This window comes from Leopardus geoffroyi, chromosome C1, assembly GCF_018350155.1.
Source record: "Leopardus geoffroyi isolate Oge1 chromosome C1, O.geoffroyi_Oge1_pat1.0, whole genome shotgun sequence".
NCBI classification, from domain to species: Eukaryota; Metazoa; Chordata; class Mammalia; order Carnivora; family Felidae; genus Leopardus; species Leopardus geoffroyi.
In genome coordinates, this window is record NC_059328.1 from 25,208,117 (window position 1) to 25,229,588 (window position 21,472).

Consider the following 21,472-nt stretch of genomic DNA (forward strand, 5'->3'; position numbering starts at 1 on the left):
CCAGCATTGCAAGGTGGCTTGCCCCAGTTCATCGAGGGATTTACCAGAGTCATGACCTGGATCCACATGTCTTGCCCTGCCTGGTTGGGGCTCAGACTTGCTTCTGGCTCTGCTGTACCCCTCTCCTCCCCCATCATCTCCCCCCATCCTACAAGCCCCATTTCACTACTAATGGTAGAGACACAACAGATGAGTAAGACATAGTCTTGGCGCTCTGGCTGAGCAAACACTAAGCTAAATGGTAGACCTGGGGGCCCCAGCATGAGGCTGGTCTATGTACTCAGCTGTCACTGCTCATGATGGACATTGCTAATCAGTCACAACATTTTCTGTGTTTAAAGCCCAGACTTTTGGGCGCCTGGGTGGCGCAGTCGGTTAAGCGTCCGACTTCAGCCAGGTCACGATCTCGCGGTCCGTGAGTTCGAGCCCCGCGTCGGGCTCTGGGCTGATGGCTCAGAGCCTGGAGCCTGTTTCCGATTCTGTGTCTCCCTCTCTCTCTGCCCCTCCCCCGTTCATGCTCTGTCTCTCTCTGTCCCAAAAATAAATAAATGTTGAAAAAAAAAATTAAAAAAAAAAAAAATAAAGCCCAGACTTTGAGTCCTTTGAGATTTAAACAAAAATTTGCTAGAATTTCCTCCCTCACATCTTGTGGAAACCCAGTGATGTCCCCAAGATTTCTTCAAGTTCCAGTGACTTATGAAGTCCTGATCACTTACAGCTCCTACTTTCTACTCCCAGTGCCCTTGCATTCTCTCCTCTGCTTGTTTTTCCTCTCAGCTGGGGGACAATCTGGGCACCCCAGTGCCAACCAAACATCCAGCATGCGGCTCATTTTCCTGAAGGTTGGAGGAAACCGTGGGGGGGGGGGGGTGTCATGGCAACGCAAAGGGCAAAAAACTGAGTAATAATATTTCTGTTTTGACAAGTTCTGCAGTCGCCTGTTCACTGGCACCCCTCTCCTCTGGCTCACCCATTTCACCAATCATCCCCACATCTCAGGACAATGCTCACCTATTTCAGCTTGTTCATTTTCAGAGCCTCCTCACCTTCAAAAATTCAACCCCCCTCATTTATTTTTTATTGGATGAATGAATCAACAAATATGTATTGAGTACCCAGTTCATCGTGTGATGTCAAATCATGGGATTAGAAATCTGAATGCAGAATCACAGCTGGGGCAAGTGTACAAAAACCGCTGAGTCCGTGGAGCTATGGAGGGCATCCTGAAAATAACGGAAGGCTCCCCTCAGCATGTGGCTATGAGCCATGGTGTGTTAGGTGAGTAGGTGTTCACCAGGTGATTGGGGACATGGTGGGTATGGTCAGGCAGGGAGCACATGCCAAGAGGAGGGTACTGCAAAGGCTGTGTGACAATAGGAATCAGCATGCCTTCCATGAGCCCACAGGAGGCCTGCATGGCTGGAGCACAGTGGCCGAGGGGAAAAGTAGTCCTGGTTAAGGATGGAGGCTTTTCGAGGGGCCAGACCATGTGACATTTGGGGGCCATAATCCCTGTCATTTCATCATGTAGAGCAATTTAGGTCTCCATCTCCTGCTCAGCTCCCAGACAGCCTTGGTGTAGCCTAACCTCCATTAATATCTCTGCTAACAGAGGCCAAATACTCAGAGTCTTTCCAGAGGAAGCAGAAGTTTTTCCTCCCCTTCTCCCCCGCCAAAAAAGCAAAAAAAAAAAAAAAACAACCCAAAACCCAAAAAGCAAAACAAACAAACAAGCAGAAAACGGAAAGGAGAGTACAGAGAGATGTGGCTTCACCCCAGTAGGAGTTGTGCCACCACTTTAAGAAGGCAGAGTGGCCAGTTTGGGATTTAAATGACCCTTCTCCGGGTTATAACTTGGATGGTACAAACTGAAGGGCTTGAGAAGTTCCTGTTGGGGGTGGGAAAGTGTGGGGGAGTGTGGGCTGGTGTTCTCAGGGAAGATTTTTCCCCGGGGAGGGGTGGAGGGGGGTGGGTCCCTGAAGTTCAGGTAGCTGCATTGCCACGGCCTCACCCATGATCTCATGGGTACTTGCCCTGTGAAGTAGGCGTCAGCACTCTCAGTTTTCCCAGGACAACACTGAGGCTGAGAGAGAGGAAGAAACTTGCCTGCAATTAACAGCTGATAAGTGACAAGCCAGGGTTCAACCCAGCTCTTACTGGACTCTTAAACCTAATCTATCATCTTAAACTCCACAGCCCCCTCGAAGGGAGCAAAACGAACAAAGGTGAAGAGGGTGAATGGGCAGAGAGCTCGCATGCCTACTCTCAGTCTCTCAGCTAACACCACGTAGCGCCCACTGTGAACCAGGTGCTCTGGACCGGGGGTTGGAGGGCCTCAGGTGCAGGCCTGACCCCGAAACTTAGCCAACCATTTTCCTTCTTTGGGCTTCAGTTTCCCCTCCTGTGAAATGGGAGATAACATCCCTGCCAGCCTCCCTCCCAGGGGCTCCTGTGGCATCCGATTAGTAAGTGCTTGTGTTGACGCTAGAGATTGGTTTAGTTCTTCTCCTTCTTTTTCAATGTTTATTTATTTTTGAGAGCGAGACAGAATGTGAGTGGGCGAGGGCCAGGGAGAGAGGGAGACACAGAATCTGAAGCTGGCTCTGGGCTGTCAGCACAGAGCCTGACGGGGGGCTCAAACTCACAAACCGGGAGATCATGACCTGAGCCCAAGTCAGGCACTTAACCGACTGAGCCGCCCAGGTGCCCCAAGATTGGTTTAGTTCTGATGGGAGGTACAGCCCGTTTGAAGGAGGAGGGGGCTGCTGGCTAGCGTGGAGGGTAAGGACAGGAAGATGGAAATCTCATAGTATTGAGGTCTCACTGTGAGCAAGCTGGGGATGTAATGTTGGGAAGCCAGCCTTGTGCTCAGCATGACAGGAGTCGCAGGGCCTGAGGGTTGCCTGGATACCTGCTGCTTTGCAACTCCCCACATCCGTCACCAAGTCCTTAATACGTCCCACATATTGTCCACTTCTTTCCATCTCTGCTAAAGCCACCACCACTGTTCATCTGGGAGACTCTGAAAGTCTCCCTGGTTTTCTGCCTTGCCCATTCCAGTCCATTCTTTCCCCAGCAGGCACATGGACCTTTTAAAACGAAATGCGATCACATCACTTCTCTGCCTAACGCCTGCCTCCTCACGATTTCCTATTGTTCTCAAGCTAAATCCCTGCCAGGGAGCCCCAGGGTCATTTTGCAGTCCCCCTCAGTCACTGCTGCTCCGTTGTCCTTTGTGGCCCTTCAGCAGGGCCAGCTCCTCCGGGCCCCAGAACCTCCACACATAGTTCTTCTCTTCACCAGAAACGCTCTTCTCCCATCTCTTCCCTGGTCTCGACTTAAACGTCCCTTCCTCTGAGAAGCTCTCCCTGATCTCTTATCCACTCCCCAGACACCCCAAACCTCTCTTTTGCAGCTCTTATGAGACAAATAATTATCTGCGTAACTACCTGTTACAGTCTGTCTCCCTAAATTAAAGTCCGCTCCTCTTCTCCTTCCAGAGGAACGCACTTCCCAGCCTCCCTTGCACTTGGGCTGGACCACGTGACGAGTCTTGGCCAATGGGGCGTGAGGAGAGGTGAGGTGTGTGTGTGTGTGTGTGTGTGTGTGTGTGTGTGTGTGTCCCTTCCGGGCTGAAGTGGAGGAATATGGCGCACGATTCCCCAGTCTGTAGTCTCCTGCCATGGTAACTAAATCGGTCGTATGTTTCTTTCCGTGGGTGCAGCTTCAAGATGGCGGGGACTCGTCCGCCTAGGTCTCCAAAGCGCTAGAGCAGAGGATCCAGGATAGGCATGTGGCACAAGAGAGAAAGAAACCACTCTTAGGTCACTAAGGTTCCAGAGGTCTTTGGCAATGCAGTGTAATCTGGTTTATCTTGGCTAATTAATAATCCTAACTGATGCTCTATCAGAGCCGGGCCTGGACCTTATGCACTGCCTCTCCAGTGCCTGGGACCCTAACTGTGACATAGAAGAGGTGCTTTGTAAATACTTGTTGAATGTGTGAATGAGTGAAAAAACAGAACATGGAAGACATGGTTTCCTCCTCAAAGAATTTATTCTCATGCCAGGGACAGCTACTTATGCGTACAGTAGTTAGAATATAATCAGGGGCTAAACTGTAAAAGTTAAAGAAGAGGGCCACGGTGGAGGGCTTCCTGGAAGAGAATGAGGAGGGCTTGAAGAATTGGAGAGGATGAGAGTGGGCTTGCAGTCCACCCCATCATTTGTCCATCCATTCAGCAAACATTTATTCCAATGCATCATGATAAGTGCTTTGCCAGCAGTGTGGCCAGACGACCATGGTGCTCTTGGGAACCAGTGGAAAGTGCCTCTTTCCGTGTGCAGACGATCTAGAACAGCTTCACAGAGGGGCGCCCGGTGGCTCAGTGGGTTGAGTGTCTGACTCTTGATTTTGGCTCAGGTCACGAGCTCACCGGTTCATGGGTTCGAGCCCTGCTCAGTGGCAGAGCCTGCTCGGGATTCTCTCTCTGCCCCACTCTCACTCTTGCCCTCTTTCTCTCTCTCAAAATAAATAGAAAACTTCAGAGAGGAAGTGATGTTTGAGCGGAGCTTTGACAAGTGGGTGTTTGCCAGAGACTTAAGACATGGGGAAAAAAGGACTAAAGGTCCTAGGCAGAGGGAACAGCATGTGCAAAGGCCTCGGAAGGGAGATGACCAGGACCAAGATGGCAGCCCACTTTGGCTGGCTGGAGCATAGCTTTCCAGGTAGTTAGACAGGAGGCTGGTGAGGCAGAGATGGACCAGATTATGGTACTCTCTGGACATAAACCCCTTATAAAGACCACAACTCAGCAATCAAAGCCTTCAGGATTCTGTCCCCCATCTCTCTCTCCACCCTAAACTCCAGTGCCTTTGCATGTGCTATTCCAGGTGCCTAGAATGACAATGATGGTGATAATAGCAACATAATAACATTTGTTGGGCCCTTAGAATGTGTTAGGTGCTTCACCAACCATCATTTCAGTGAACAACGATGTCGACAACAATGTGGGTTAGTACACTTTGTTAGGAATCTCTTTTTCTTATTAGCACTATACCTTATTGGAACAGTTTTAGATTTATAGAAAAATTGAGAAAGTACTATAGAGTTCCCATATATCCCCCACCCAGTTTTCCCTATTTTTAACATCTTATGTTACTGTGTTTATTATATCTTGTTACAAATACTGATGAATGCTTTTACTGATACATTATTATTAACTAAAGTCCATAGTTTATTAAGATTTCCTCCGTTTTTACCTAATGTTTTTTTTTCTGTTCCAAGACCACAGGGTATTTAACTATATGTCTCTAGGTTCCTCTGGGCTGTAACAGGTTCTCAGACTCACTTTGTTTTTGATGACCTTGACAGTTTTGAGGAGTATCAGTTAGGCATTTTTTAATTTTATTTTTTAATATTTTTAATTATTTATTTTTTATTTTTTAATGTTTATTTATTTTCAGGGAGAGAGAGAGACAGAGTATGAGCGGGGGAGGGGCAGAGAGAGAGGGAAACACAGAATCCAAAGCAGGCTCCAGGCTCTGAGCTGTCAGCGCAGAGCCCCATGTGGGGCTCGAACTCACAAACCATGAGATCGTGACCTGAGCCGAAGTGGGACGCTTAACTGACTGAGCCACCCAGGCGCCCCTGTCAGGCATTTTTTAGGATGTTCTACTACTTGAGTTGGTGTCATGCTTTTTGTCATGACAAGACTGGCGTTATATAGGTTATTGGAAGACCATAGACATAAAGTGTCACTTTTATCATGTCATATCAAGTGACTTACTGAAAACATAGTTTGTGGCTGTTGGTGTTGGCCTTGATCACCTGGCTATGGTAGTAGCTGTCAGGTTTCCCCAATGTGAAGTTACTCCTTTCACCTCCCTTTCCATACTGTGTACTTTGGAAGGAAGTCACGATATGCAGCCTACACCTTAGGAGCCTAGGGTTTGCTCCCCCTCCTTGAATATCTCCATAAATTATTTTGAATTCTTCTGCATGAGAGATCCTTTTCCATTTATTAATGATTATCTCGCTGAACTTCTCAGCAATGAGTTGATACTTTTATCGCCCCCATTTTCCTGGACACTGGAAGGTCCTTCCTTCTTCCTCACCTAGTTCACCCTATATCTAATTTCAGAAGACCTCCACCTTGCTGAGGAAGAGTGGCCTCCTCTGTGTCATCTCCACTCCTCCCCTCCCTGCCCCCTCCTTGGGCTTTATAATTCCAACTAATTCCTGCCACATTGTTTAGTGCCCTCCTCTGTGCGGCCCTGTGCTTGGGGCTTGGGGCTTGGAAACAAATGGCCTACATAGGCCCGGTCCTCCAGTTGCTCACAGCCTTGACACCCTGTACAAGACTGAACTCCCCATGGGGACAGGAACTTTGTCCAACTTGTTCATGGCTGTGTTTCCAGCCAACCAGCAAAGCGTGGAATGGTAGATCCTCAGTCACTATTCACCCAACTGGGAATGCTTCCAGGAGGACCAGCAAACAACTGGCAGGTGAGTGTGTGTGTGTGTGTGTGTGTGTGTGTGTGTGTGTGTCCTTCCCTGGGGACTGGGAGCTCCCTGAGGACAGGGCCAGCCTTGATTCCTCTTGGCCTAGAGGCTGGGTGGCTTTGAGTGTCACAGAAGTCTGAGTCGGTGAAAGGACCCAGGGACTGGCCGCCTCCTCAGGTAGAAGTGAAGTTTGGAAGCTGACACAGCCCGGGAGGCCGAATCCGAAGGACTTGGTGACTGATTGGCTGGGGAGGGTGAGGCGGGAGGAGGAGTCACACACAGATGGCTCGAAGGTCTGGAGCTGGGGGACAGCCGGTGCCACCTCTGACAGACTCTGCGAGAAGAGCCGCTGACAGCCTCAGGCGGCCCCACCCCTTGGGGGCTCGGGCCTAGGGCCAGGGAGGGCCGGAACCTAAAGAAGGAGGGGTGGCCCGGCCAGTACAAACTTCTGCCCCCATACCCCATGTCCGCCTCTTAAAAAAAAAAAAAAAAAAAAAAAAAAAATCTTAGCCTGGATTTTGAGCACCGTCGTCGGTTACCAGCCGTGGGGACCCATTCCGGGGGTCCCCTCCGGCCTGCCGTCCGCGCAGGAGACCCCCAGGGGCAGCCTGGCCCCGCCGGGCCCGGGTCCCCAGCCCGCCATCACCCGGGAGGGGGCGGCGAGGCGGCGGCCCGGCCTGGGCGGGACAATGGCCGCGGCCGCCGGGGCCCCGGGAGCCCCCGCGCTGGGGAAGGGGCTGGCCTAGGGCCCGGCGCCGGTGCCCTCCCCGCTCGGCTCTGGCGGGCGGAGGGGGGCGAGGAGTTCCTTTGTGGCTCTGCCTCGGGCGCGGCGCGGGCGGGGGGCGCGGCGCAACTTTGCCAGGCGGCGGCGGCGGCGGCAGCGGCGGCGAGCGCGAGACGAGGCCCCGGGGCCCGAACGGGGCCCCCAGCGTGCGGCCCGCCCCCGCCCCCCGCCCGGCCCCCTCCCCTCGCGCGCCGTCGCCCGCGCCCGGCGCTGCCCACTCGCGGGAGCCCCCGGGGCCGGACGGGCTGCGCAGCCGGAGAGGCGGGGGCCCGACGCGGCCCCCCCGGAGCCGGGCGCCTGGCGCGGGGGCTCGCCGAGCGCACGGGGGGCCGCGCGGCGCTGCAGACCCAGCCTCCCGCCGCCGCCGCCGCCGCCGCCGCCGCCGCCGCCTCGGCGCTTGCAGAACCCAGAAGTGAACAGCAGGCGACCCGGAAGGTTTGCGCGCGGCTCCGCACCGAGCCGGAGCCCGAGCCGGAGCCCGGAGCCGGAGCCCCAGCCCGGCCCTGCGAGGGCCGCCGGGCGCGGGGCTGCGGCCGCGTCCCGGAGCCGCCGCCAGCACAGCCAGGTCCGTGCGGGCCCGGGGCGCGCGGGGAGCGGGCCCGGCGGCGGCGGGCGCCCGCCCGAGCGCCCGCCCGCGGGAAAGTTGCGCCGAGTTGCGGGCTGGGGCGCGGGCCGGGCGCGGGCGCTGTCAGCGCGGGCCGGGGCGCTCCGAGGGCCCGGGGCCGCCTGCGCCTCGGGCCCGGCCCGGAGCGGCGGCGGCGGCGGCGCGCGGGTAGGAAGTGTCTCCGGCGGCGTGTCTGGGTCTGCTCTCCGAGTGTGTGCGTGCGTGTGTGTGTGTGTGTGTGTGCGTGTGTGTGTGTGTGTGTGTGTGTGTTTTCTTAAGCCGGGCTATTCAAACCTGCTGCAATTCTCCGGTAAACAATGATTCATGGGGCTTAATGCAAATAAACGGATTGCAAACGGCGCGGTTCGCGCACTTTGCAGCCGGCCCGGTGGAGCGGCCAGTGCCGGATTTCTCCCCTTTTTTGCAGATCTGCAGAATATGGCGTCCCTGTCCTGTTTTAAAAATAAGCCAGGCTGCCATTTTTGTTTTTCTTTTGTCTGAAAATTTTAATAAAACTGTCTGAGAATGTGGGAGAGGCGGCTGGAAGCAGAGGGGGCACCCGAAGGGTTGGCTTTTTTTCCTTTTCTTTGGCGAGAGCCGCGAGCCTTTCGGGGAGGTGAGACACAATGCAATTGCACTTTAAAGGAAAAAAAAAAAGGAAGCCGCTGGGCGATTTGGGGGGGAGGGCTGGGAATTTAAAGTTAACTCCGAAAGTTTTCTTCTTCTTTTTTTTTTTTAGCTTTTTTTTTTTTTTTTTTTTTTTCGGAAGGCGGTGAAATGCCGCGAAAGGATCTCGCGGCCCATTTCTCCCCCCCTCCCCCCCCTCCCAGGCAGCCGCCTTTGCAGGATTTTTGGGAAAAAGTTAACTGCCGGTTTCCTCAGAGCTGCGGGGGGCACGTGGAGGGTTGGTGATGGGGACTTGGGGGGACCAGGAAATGTCTTTTTGGAAGAGGCTCTATAAAAATGGCATTGTAAGGAACTATATCCACAGATTTGGCAAATATGGCAATAGGGGCTCTGAATGGGCCCGCGGTTTCCAACTCAGACCCCTGGCATGAAGAAATAATCCTGCTCTCCCCTGTCCTGCCTTGGAGCAGTGTGTGTGGGGATGTGGGGGTGTCTCCTTCATGGGTGGCCAGGGGGCCCCCTTGTAGGCAGGAATCATGCCCCGGGCGCTGGGGTGGCTTCTGGAGCCTCCGGCAGTGTGTTTGGTGTTTGGTGGTTGGCAGTTAGAGAGCCCCTTCTTTGATCTCGTGGGCCTCCTGGTCTCTGGAGGTGGCATCTGGTGACACATACCCCCCGGGGTGGTGGGCTTTTGTCAGGGTTCAGGCTAGGGGGGGCCCCAGTGGGTTTTGTCTGAGGGGAGGGGCAGGAGAGGGCTGGTCGGTGTGTGGGGGGCACTCGTTTGCTAGTCTGAGCCTCTCCCTGGTGGTCCTCCTACCCTTTATTGCTACTTCTGTCCACACTCTGAAGGCACCTCTCTGGGAGGTAGTTTGGACTTGGGCAAAGTTATTGAAGTATCTTGCTGGACAGGTCAGAGCCTGCTGGCTTTGAAGGCTACAGGAGGGTCTGAAGGCCAGGCCCAGGCGCTGTCCAAGGCTCTGGGGCAGGTTGGGCCTGGTCTTTCCCTCTTTAGGAAAGTTTGTTGAGGAAGGACCTTGAGCCTTTTTCTAGCCCCTGTCCCAGCATCTCCAGGAGGGGAGACCCCTCTAGTTCTCAACTCCTGGTTTGTATCCTGTCTCCACATGACAATGTGAGCTCCCTGAGGGCAGAGTCAGGGATTGACGGTGAGGTGGGATGGGGGGGGGGGTGGTTAGGGGTTCAGGGCTGCAGAACTTGGCATGCCTGGGCCAGAGGGTCCCAAGCTAGGTGTTTTTCAGATGAAGAAACTGAGGTTCAGAGTGGGGCAGTGACTTGCTCAAAGTCACACTGCCAGTTAGGAGAGCTGAGATAGGGCCCAGATGTCTAGGCTCCCACTTCTGGGCCCTCTCCACTGTTCTCTGTGGAGGCTCTGACTGCTGGAAGAATCATTTTGGACAGAACTGAACTGGAGTAGGACAGCACGTCACCCTTCACTGCCCGCTAACCGACCATGGTAACCCTGGTGTATGAATGGAACTTTACAGTTTGCATAGTGTGGTACATGGTTGTTACCACATCAGGCTCTCCCCGAAACTCACCTGGGTTGAAATTGTCGAGGTGGGGATATTTAACCCCATTTCAAAATTTAGGAAACTGAGGCTTGGAGATGTTAAGCAGTGGCAGATGAGGGCTTAAACAAGCCTCCAGACTCCTTGTCCAGGCCTCTAGGTGGACTTTGGTGCTTGTAGATAGGACTTTCCCCTACCTTCTAGTGTTTGGTCTCTCAAATTCTTCTGCTGACCCAGCGACTGTGTAAAAATCTAGAGGCCCCAACCCTATAGAATGTCAGAGCTGAAAAGGCCCCGAGAGGTCACCTGGGCTCAGAGAGGGGAAGCCAGTGGCTTGAAGTCACCCAGCAGTTTGGGTCCCAGCTAGGACCAGAGCCCTGGTCTCCTGTCTTCCTTCCTCCATGAGACACACAGAGGGAGAGTGAACCATTCTACCCTCTGCTAGGCTCCACTGGGCCCTGGGAAGCAGTGATTGCTGCTGGTGGTGATTGCTGATGGGGTAGCGGGTACTATAATGGCCAACACCTCACCAGAGACGTGGGTTTGTCCAGGGGCTGAGAAATAGGCTATTTTCAGGCTTGGGTAATGGAGGCAAGATGACCCCAGATGGAAAGGAAGCTGTCTGTGGGTGAGGTGTGGACTGGGTCTGAAGCTAGCCTGGCCTGTCCTTTCCTGGGCAGATACTTCCTTGCCCTGCCTTTCTGTAAAGCAAAGCCAGCCCGCCCTTCCTTCCTTCCTTCCTTCCTTCCTTCCTTCCTTCCTTCCTTCCTTCCTTCTTCCTTCTTCCTTCCTTCCTTCCTTCCTTCCTTCCTTCCTTCCTTCCTTCCTTCTTCCTTCCTTCCTTCCTTCCTTCCTTCTTCCTTCCTTCCTTCCTTCCTTCCTTCCTTCCTTCCTTCCTTCCTTCCTTCCTTCCTTCCACTACTGTCAGTGTTTATTTGTTCATTGGCTTTCTAGATCATCCCTTTATTCTTTTCATTATCCATTTGTGAGTTTAGTGGTTGGCCATTTCGGTAGTCCATCCCTCCATCCTTCCATCCATCCAGTCCCCAGCTTACTCGGCACAGGTTGGATGGCCACGTGAGGTACAAGTACAGTCTTCCCGGGCTCTGAAGCCAATGGGGAAGAGGTATGAGACTTCAGGTACGTGGAACACAGGGCAGTATTCGTGGGTGCCTACATGTGTCACAGGGAAAATCTTTTGGCGAAGAGGAGGCTTAAAAATATCAATGGTTTTAGTTCCACAGACCATCATGATGGTGGATCCAGGTCCTGGGACCAAGTCCCATTTGTGAATCAGACTTTGCAGTTTGCACAGGGTGGTACATGGCTTGTGTCACTTTGGGCACATTCTTCCCCTTTTCAATCTCAGTTTCTTCATCTTTAAAATGAGGTACACTGTGAATCTCTTGTGGGTTTGGGGGAGTGATAACAAGAGTGTCTGGGCTGTCTCCAAGCCCTGGCCAGGCTATGTTGTAGGAGCTCAGTGTGTGCGACCTGGATGGTAAGGATTGCTGATCACCAACCTCAGCCCCGCCTTGATTTTGAAACCCATCATGATGTCGTCAAAATGAGCGAAATGATATGGGGACCCTGAACACCCTGCCCTGGCTTGTCGTGCCCCTGCTGAAATTCTTCCAGTGTTTCCAGGGCATTTCAAAGAAGAAAAATCCAAAGTTCTTTGTGAGCCTACAAGGCCCTTCGTGGTCTGGGCCTGCCTGGAGCCCCTCGGCCCCCCTGCACACCCCCTCCCCAGGCCCACCACCTCCGCCACACCAGCTTCTTTCTGCACCTTGAATTTACAGGTTGTTGGCAGGGCCTTTGCATATCCCCCACCTAGAACCCTCCCAAATGTTTGCACGGCCAGCACCTTCTTGTCTCACAGGTTTCCGCTCAGATGTCACCTCCTCCGAGGGGCTTCCCTGACCACTTGCTCTGGAATAGCTTCCCACTCTGTCATGTCAGCACCTTTCCACTTTCTCTTGTGGCCCTTATCAGTATCTGAAGCTTTCTCATTTATTCTTTATTTGCACTTCTTGCCTGTCTACACTGCTGAACATGCTTCAGCCCCTCGCAGGCGAGTCGGCAGGTGTTGCCAGCACGGTGTGGCTGGGGCTTTAGTGGAGGTGAAGAAATGCCAGGAGCCCAGGTGTGGCAGTGGCCCTGCGTGTAGAGCAGCGCCTGGGAGATGAAGTGACACTGAGCTCTGTCCTCTTCTCCCCCGGGAGGCTCCGGGCTGTTGTTAGGAAATAACGAGGTGATTAAATCATGGGATCTGAGAATCTCCGTCTCTTCCAGTCTCAGAACCTTTGACACTTGGAGTCTTCGTGTGCTCTGATCTGGGATTTAGAATCTTAGAAAAAGGACTTTCTCTGCCTTACTTATTTAGCAGTGCAGAGTACTTCCTTTGGATCAGGCCACGTTCCAAGAGAGTTTATAAGTGTTAACGTATTAAATTCTCATTGTCGTCACCCCCATTTTACAGATGAGGAAATCGAGGCACAGAGAGACTAGGTAACTTGCCCGAGTCCACAGACCTTGGTGGGGGCATTTCAGGATTTGAACCCAGTACTCTGGGACTCCTTAGAATCCTACAGCTATTGAGGGGAAGCCCAGCCTCGCCCGACACTCCCCGCCCCTGCACAGAGCAATAATCCCCCTCCCACATCCTTGACAAAAGGGCCTCTGATCTCAACTGGAGTGGTGGGGCGCCCCCAGCCTCTTCTTGTCAGACAAATTGTCCTTGCCAGAAAGATTTTCTCTACAAAGTGTAAAGTGCTGTGCTTCCCCTGTGAATAACAACTGGGTGGTGATGTTAGCGTTATGGAGTCCCAGTGCTTTTGACCTTGTGATTTCATGACTTTGGCAGCCTTTTTCTCCCCACTGAGTTGTGAGCTCCTTGAAGGGCAGACAGCTTTGGTGCACGGTGCTGAATGTACGGGCGAGTGAAAGAATGAGTGTGTACAAAGCATGGGTCCCGAGCTCCTCCTGTGCCTGGAGCACTGTGCTAGGCACCTGCCCAGGGTATCGGACAGGCCTGGTGTACTTGGGGAAAGAGGACAGTTCTCTCTCCACGTAGCCCCAAGAAAGCCTACCTCTGATGATGTTTATGTACCCAATTCCTTGAGAATCATTTGAGATCTAAGGTCATGCACTAATTGGAGAGAGGTAATCTGCCTCACAGATTACCCAGGCAAACCTCACCCTGTCCACTGGGGGAATAAAGCAGGAAGGGAGAGGAGTAGGTAGGGCTTGTCCAAGGCCACACACACCTTACAGTGCTTTGCGTGGCACGCTTTCTGCTCCCCAGGTGCCAACAGGCTGCCACAGTATGTGGCTTGGGGTTTAAGGGCAGGAACAGTGCTTGTTGGGGAAGCTGCTCCCTCTTCAGTACCCGTCTCCTTACATCCATAAAGGGGTCACATTCCTGGATGTACAGGCCCCATAAGGGGCCCAGTGCCTCGCCTGGCACTTGGGTGGGATTGAAGAGGTGGGCATGGCTTCCTGGAACCTGCGGCTGGGGCCGGGCTTTGGAGACAGGGTAGGATTTGGGGAGGGGACTAAGTGGTGTCTTCAGTGGATAAGGTGTGTAGGGAACGCCAGGGGATTTGCTCCTGGGGCCCAAAGTGTCCTGGCTTGTCCCTGCTTCATCCATATAGCTATAGGATACAGCTGGGGGAGATGGGCCCCCACCATCTGGGTCCTTCTCTGAGCTTTGGGCAAAGGTTTCATGCTCCTTGAGGGGACAGACTAGCCATTTCAGGTTCTTTGATGATGGGGAGGGTCCCTGGCTGGGGTGGGCACACCCCCAGATACACTTAAACATGCACATTCATACATAATCACACTATCAACCATTTCACTACCATCCCTTTTTTTTTTTTAAGTTTATTTATTTATTTTGAGAGAGGGAGAGGGAGGGGCAGAGAGACGGGGAGAGAGAGAATCCAAACCTAAGCTGGCCCCATGCTTCGTGTGGAGCCCGATGCGGGGTTCGATCTCCCAACTGTGAGGTCACGACCTGAGCCGAAATCAAGAGTCAGACGCTGAACCGACTGAGCCACCCAGGCGCCCCTCGCTACCGTCTTTGACGTGTTCCGCCTGCCCGGTTTTGCCAACTTGGGCTGCTCCCCTGCTATTTCAGAAACACCACCAGACATACCCCGAACCGGGCCCGCAGGAGCCAGCAGTTCAGGAGGCACGTCTGCTGGAGTGCACATCCACACACACGGTACACACACATCACACACACACATGCACTCCCGCCACTCACAGGGTTACCACCCCTGCCTATACCCTCCCAGGAAACGATGCGTAGCTGCAAGCCTGTCCCTCATGTGCATTCCCACACCAGCTTCATCATCTGCACACGGGCATACTTGGGCACGCGTGTGTCTTACACGTAGGTACATCTTGCAGGCACACGCTCGTTTCCACCCACGAAGGCGTAGCCTCACATCCTGGGCCTTGCGCATGAGCCCTCAGGTATACCCTCGCACTGGCGTGTGGACCCATGCCCTGCCTGGATCTGCTTGCGGCGGTGGAGCCGGCAGCTCAGCTTCTCCCCTTCATTCAGTGGTATTTCTTGAGCATTTACTATATCCCAGGCCGTGTGCTAGATGCTGCTGCAGGTAGAGGTGAGGAGCATCGATGTGGTCCCTGCCCTCGCGGGGGAGACCCACATTACACCAAAGAGCACACGGATGGTGATTGATTAGAGATTTTGGCAAATGCTAGGAAGGAAATACTTGTCTGGGAAGCTACGCTTCCCTATAACTTCCTGGTTTTAGGTTTACTGTGGTGTATGTAGGGCAGAGGTGCTTCTGGGAGGGAGTGCTGAAGTGTTCCAGGTAAAGGGCATTCTGGCCAGAGAATGGCCTGGGCAAAGACCATGAAGTGGGAAATCAAGGAACATGGAGAAGGTGATGGCCCCAAGACCATCACCTTGGGGGTGACGTAAAGGGAGGGTGTAAAGGGCAAGGGCAAGGTGGGCCTGGTGTGGCAGGGCCTGTAGTAGGTCTTCCCCGGCCTGATTGCCCCTCTCCAGGCGTCTAGCCTGGGCCCTCCCCACCCTTCTCTGACCAGCCAACCCTCTGCTGACTTGCCCTGCTTAGGGCCCACTCTCTTTGCCGGCCTCTACCCCAGGCCTGTGCTTTGTCTGACCTGCCCCACAGGCTGCCTGCCCCCCGGGGATCCTGAGGCATAGCATGAGAACAGGCTGTGACCACCTGCCAGGGCTTCCCAGCCTGGGACCTCTAGGACCCGTCTAGAAAGCTCCTGGGGACCAGGCCAGAGCCTGGGGGGTTCAGCATTCGGCTCTCCCGTTTGGAGTTAATCCCAGACTTGGCTCTCCAGCAGTCGGCCGAGCAGCCCCTGGGGGTCCTGAAAGCCTGCCTGAGCTGCTGTACTCCCCCCACCCCAGCCCAGTTCACCTCCTTGGTTGGTCAGATTTCCATGTGGGTCTTTGGAATGTTGGGAAGGGCTCCCTTACGCCTTAGAGAACCTAACAGAACAACAATAGCTAAGGCTTACAGAGCCCTTACTGAACCAGGCACCATTCTCAAGACTGGGTACCTACGAACTCCAAATGACAGCGACAGCCCTGTGGACATACCATTGTCATCCTCAGTTTGGTAACAATCTCGAGGGCCCGAGCTGCGGTTTTGACCCGGGCTGTTTTGTACAGAAACTGCTTTTAGCCCCTGAGTTGCCATTTGTCCCTCAGAGGACCCAGGAACCCAGGCTGTGATTTTGTTGAAACTCTGTTTTGTAAAGGTCACACAGCAAGCTGGCGGCAGTGGGTTCAAGCTCCCTCTGCCCTCATCAGCTGGGTGACTGGGCCGGAGCCCCATTCTTGACTCCAAACAAGGAAGAGATTGGGGTAGAAGCCAGGAGGGCGGGGCCCTCAGGGGATGGGAGAAGGGACATGGGGTCGGGGCCTGTTGGGTGCCCGGGGTGTGTGTTTTCTAAGAAGTCATTTAGTTGTTCGTCTGTGTTCTTAGCATCTTTCTGAATGTGTGTCGTGTTTCGAAATGCTCACAGCATCTACTTCACAGGGTCGTTCGGAGCCTGAGAGAAATGCTTGTCAACTGTCTGACAGTGCCTGGCATGGAACACGGGCTCAGTTACTTCTTCTTTTTGTCATTTCACGCCGGCAGAAGGAGTTCCGTGTGGGGATGGGAGCTGGGAGTCCCCAGGGGAGATGGAAGCAGAGAAGGGCATGTATTCTAAGCCAGCAGAAGGGTAACTAACCTCAGGAGCTCACAGCTATGCCAGGGACTGGGTGGACAAGGAACCAGGCAATTCTAGCTTAGTGGGATCAGTGCTGTGGTGGAGGAGGCCCAGGAGGCTGTGGGAGCTCAGGGGAGAGGCTGCAAATACAGCCGGGCGGTGAGCAGGAAGGCTTCCCCAGGGCCATGACACTTGAGCTGACTGGTGGTTGATGGGAACCTGGCAGGGCTCCAGCTGGGTGATGGCCCCAGATGGAAGGACACAGGCTGTGCAAAGGCACGGTGGCATGAAAGAGAACCTCAGGTTCTCTTGCTTGAGAAGGGGAACCTGGCCCATTCTGTAAATGAGGGCACCGGGGCTCCCAGACAGTGTAACTGCCCTGGGTATCTCTGGGTGGCTGGTACTGGAAAGCGGGTGGGGCAGGGCGTGGGAGGGACTGCGAGGGGAAGGGCAGCGTCCCAGCTACCACTGACCAGGGCACAGATAGCAGCCCCTCTCTCTGCGGATCGGTCCCTCCCTCAGTGAAAACTGCCCTTCCAGCCCTGCGGGGCTGCGGAAACCCAGCCTAATTGGATCCAGGATCCTTGGGAGCCTCGGTCCCCACAGGAAGTTCCCAGGCACGAGCTCCCTAGGCTGGCCTGGCTCTTGGAGGCAGGGTGGGGCCCAGCAGCTGGGGCTCAGCACTCTGGGCTGCATGGAGTGGGGACACATGGAGGGCAGAGGGGTCGTGAGAGGCCAACTTGGAGCGCGTGGGGGTCTCCAGCTGGGAAGATGGCAAACTTCAGCTTCTCTCTCCTCGACCATCTCCTGCTTGTCCTTCCCAGGCCATCCTTCTGGCCCCATAATAACCTGTCCACTGAAAACCCCGACCGTGGCCTTCCCCTGCTCAGAGACCTTCCATGGCTCCCCATGGCCTTTTATCCAGGCACTTCAGCCTGGAACTGTGGCCCTTTATGAACAGCCCCAGACACCTTTCCCTTCTTCCTCTGCAAATTCCTGCACCATACCCACGCCAGACCGAACATGATGCTTTGTGCATTCCTGCCTCTGGGCCTTTGCATGTGTACTTGTTACTCCTTGGCCTCCCCTTCCCTGGCTTCTCTTGACCTCTCTGCTTTCCTCCTTTAGTAAGTCCCACCTTCATGAGATCTTCGTGCATCCCTCAATGGGATGAACGCATCTTCCCAGGAGTGCTCCCACCCCATAGCTCACCTGAGCCCCAGCATCAGCTTGTTGCCACTCTGGGCCAGGGAGCAGGTTTGAGAACGCTTAGCTACCCTGGGGAGCTAGCCAGTTTTCCATGTCTTTGCGCACACCGCCCCTCTGCTTGGAATGCTCTTCCTCTACCCTCTGGCTCTCTTGGCAAAGCCCTCAGTCTTCAAAGCCCACGTGGACAGACCCCTCCTCTCTCAGGCACAGCCCTTCTCTCTTAGTGAACGTTTATTGAGCACCTAGCATGAACTAGGCACCTGAGCACTTACTGTGTGGCCAGCACTTGGCTCTGGGGCTGCATTGGTGGCCCCGTCCTTTCGAGTCACGACTGGAGGGAGTTTCCAGAGGCTTGATAGAGAGATGGCAGAGAATGCAGGGGGCTGTGGGTATGGATAACAGGGTAATCTACTTTCTGCTAGGGAGAGTTTGAAAGTGACCTTTAGCTGAGACCCGAAAGAAGAGCCAGGTGAGCTGTGGGGCCAAGTTGGGGTGTGGGGTTGTAACTAAGAACCAGACCCAAGCTCTGATCTCAGGGAGCTCACAGCTACGCCGGGGACTGGGTGGACAAGGAACCAGGCAATTCTAGCTTAGTGGGATCAGTGCTGTGGTGGAGGAGGCCCAGGAGGCTGTGGGAGCTCAGGGGAGAGGCTGCAAACAGAGCTGTGGGGGGGCTGGTGAGCAGGAAGGCTTCCCTAGGGCTGTGACGCCTGAGCTGACTGGTGGTTGATGGGCACCTGGCAGGGCTTTCGCTGGATGATGGAAGGGCACAGGCTGTGCAAAGGCACGGCGGCATGAAAGAGCAACTTGTTTTGGGGGAACTGCATGTGGTGGTGTGGGGCTGGAAGGAGGGAGGCCATGGGGATGTACCTGTTGGGACGCATGTGGCCTGCAGAGCCTCACTGGCAAAGGCCTCTGTGCTGGGGATTTTGAACCATACCTCAAAAGTGATGGGAACCCGAGAGAGATTTCAAGCAGGAGTGAGTGACCTGGGCAGGCTTTGGCCTGGGCCTCCCCTCCGAAGCCTCCACGCAGGACGGGGAGCCCCTTTCTGACTCTGTGTTCCTGACTGGGGTCTGCGGTGTGGCTGGAGGCTCACTGTGGGACCTTGAGCAAGCCCCTGGCCCTCTCCTAGCCCTTCTCTCCTCCTGGGTAAACCCACAGGGCCTGAGGCCAGAATCCTAATGGAGCTGTGGGCAGGGGTTGGGCTGTGTTGCTTAGCCTAAGCTTGCTGAACCTATAGTTTTATTAATATTCCTTTTAAAAAGTCACGTAACTACCCTGCAGAAAAGTCAGAATAGGGAAATGAGGTAAGTCCAAACCTGCCATTTCTGCTCTCACCCCAAGCCGGAAGCACCGTCACTGTTAGCATTCTGGCTTTTCCTTCCCTCCTCTCAGTACCTGGTTTTTATATGGATATCATTGCTCCGTCCGTCCGTACAATTTAGAAAATCTGCTCCCCTACCCCATCCCCCTGACAAATGTATCACGAGTGCTGCATGAGTGCAGTGGGGTTCCAGTCCTTTCTAACAGATCCAGTGTTGGGGTGGAAAGCGTGGGCTTTGGAGTCTGACTTTCTGGGTTCAAACCATACACGCTTGACTTTGGGCAAGTTACCTAATCTCTCGGTGCCTCAGTTCCTTGTAAGGTTGATATGAGAGTTAAATGAGTCATTACAATGCCAGTAAACACTGGCCCTTATTAATGGTTGTAGACTATGTCACTGTGTAACATGATTTACAGAGCCATCCTCCCATTGTTTAAAATTTTGGCTGTTTTCAGGTTTTCAATATGGTAAAAAAAAAAACCCACTGGAGCAAACAGCTTTGTACATAAACCTTTGTCTATATTTGGGTTATTTTCTAGGGACAGATGACCAAGAATGGGATCACTAGGCCAGGAAGTCTGAACATTTTTTTGAGCTCTTGTCACGTTATTGCCAGACTGTTTTTAGAAATGTTCCAATTTGCACTCCCGCCAATAATGCATAGAAGTGCCAATTTCATCATACCCTCACCAGCATAGCGTATTATCATTTTCTTATTTCTCTTTGCTATTTTAAGAGGTGAACCTCATTTCATTTTCACTGCCAGGGAAGCAGAACTATTCTCTGTTTATTAGCTGTTAACATCCTTTTTGGTCTGCTAGCCTTTACAGAGCACACGTAGCCCCTTCTCAGACCAATTAGGAAGATAGGGCTTAGATATAGGAAACAGGGAACAGAGTAACAATGGGGACGATTTAGTGCCAGGGTAGGGGAGGGGACTTCCCTCTATCTAGGCCATAACACTCTGTTGCCTCCACATTGAACATCCATCCATCCATTCATTCATTCATTCAAACACTTATCAGGTACTCTTAGGGCTTAAAAGGTAAATTACCCAGCCATGATTCTGCCCTGACAGAGAGCATGTCCAACAGCAGAGATGGACAAGAACACAGACAGAAAATACAGGGATGTGTGCTCTGATGATAGATGTGCAGGGCACAAAGGGAACAGAGGAGAGGCTCCCAACACAGCCCAGGAGGTGATAGAGGTAGAGCAGTTTTGGAAGGCTTTCAGGAGGAAGTGGTCCGTAAGCTGGAGCTTGAGGATAATCTGGAGTTAGCTAGTGAAGTGGGGAGGTCAGACGGTTCCAGGGAGAGGGGGCAGCCTGACTGATGGTGAGGAAGTAAGAAGGGAAGTGGAGCACTAGGGGATCTCTCTCTGGCTGGGCAGAGTATAAGGTGGCCATCGAGGCCACAGAGTCAGCAGGGACCAGACATACAAGGCCCCAGGAATCCAGACCTTGTCTGGAGGGAAGTAGGGAGCTATGGAAGGTTCTAAGGAGGTGAATATTGTGATTTGCATTTGTATTTTAGAAATCTCACAGCGACTGCAGCAGGAGAGTGGAATGGGGGGTGTGGGTAGAGGTGGGGAAACCAGTGAAGGGACTCTTGCAATAGCCGAAGAGGGCCTGGACCTGGGCAGAGGAGGTGCTGGGGACCTTCTTTCCCTACCCTGCAGAATCCTAAAAGCAGCCTCACAGTGCACAGCGAATGTTACCTCTGCTGGGTAGCCCTTGCTGACATCCACCGCTGCCAACCAGGTCATGCCTTCCTGGAGGACGGGGCGGTGCAGGGCCTGGCACGCAGTGGTCAGTTGAGTGCCTACCACCAGCTGACCCTGATCCCACCCCTGCCCCTCCGTGCCTCCAGACCCTCTATCTCTTCCCCCTCTGCCTTGAGCTGCCAACAGTTTTCTGTCTTTTCTTTGAGAATAAATTTATTGTTTTCATTATAAAAGCAACTGAACGGCATTACGGAGAATCTGGAAATCAGAGAAACAAAGACAAAAACCAGATCAGCTCCAGCCACCTCTCCCAGCCCTCCCTCTGGGTGTGGTTCCCTGCAGCTTGCTTTTTCTGACGCAGGTTTTTATTTTTGCCTCCTTGTAATCATAGTGTCCGGACCGTTTTGGGTCCTGCTCTCTCCCATTTGCTTTGTTGGGAGCTCGTTCCTCTGTGGCCATGGGGTCTGGGCAGATCTCAGTTTTTGATGCCTGTGGGATGGTTTGGGGATGGGGGTGGGACAGGGTTGTTTAACCGCACCCTGCTGTCCTGCAGTGGGCAAGGCTAGTCACATGCCACCCTGGGCTGCCTGTCTGCATTGTGTCTGTGTGTCTGTACCTGGACCACCCCAGCCACCTGGTGTACCCCTTCTTCAGTGCCCCTTTATGGAGCTTACAAGGCTGGCCTCAGGGGCCACCTTCCTGGGAAACGGTCGTGGACAGATCTGGTTTTAAATCTAGACTTGGCTCTGTGACCTGAGGCAAGTTACTTAACCTCTCTGGACTTCAGTTTCCTCATCTGTATCATGGGTCTATTGCCCCAGTAAAATAATGGCTGTAAAAATGCCCTGACACAGTTCCTGGCCCACTGTAAGCGCTCAAGAAAAGGTAGTCAATATTATTGTGTTTTTTCATTCTACAAAGAGTTTCTGAGACCACTCTGG

At 53.6% G+C, this 21,472-nt stretch overlaps 1 protein-coding gene across 2 annotated transcripts in view; it reads left to right on the forward strand.

Annotated features, from left to right (window-relative positions):
• Nucleotides 1–7,694: 7,694 nt before the first annotated feature.
• The window catches only part of ZNF362 (zinc finger protein 362), a 41,220-nt gene continuing 27,442 nt past the window's right edge, over nt 7,695–21,472 (forward strand). The window contains exon 1 of one of the 2 annotated variants that reach the window (XM_045476582.1): nt 7,695–7,853. The gene's annotated coding sequence lies outside the window, so the exon portion shown is untranslated. The remainder of the gene's footprint in view (nt 7,854–21,472) is intronic. The other variant, XM_045476583.1, reaches the window with a different exon arrangement.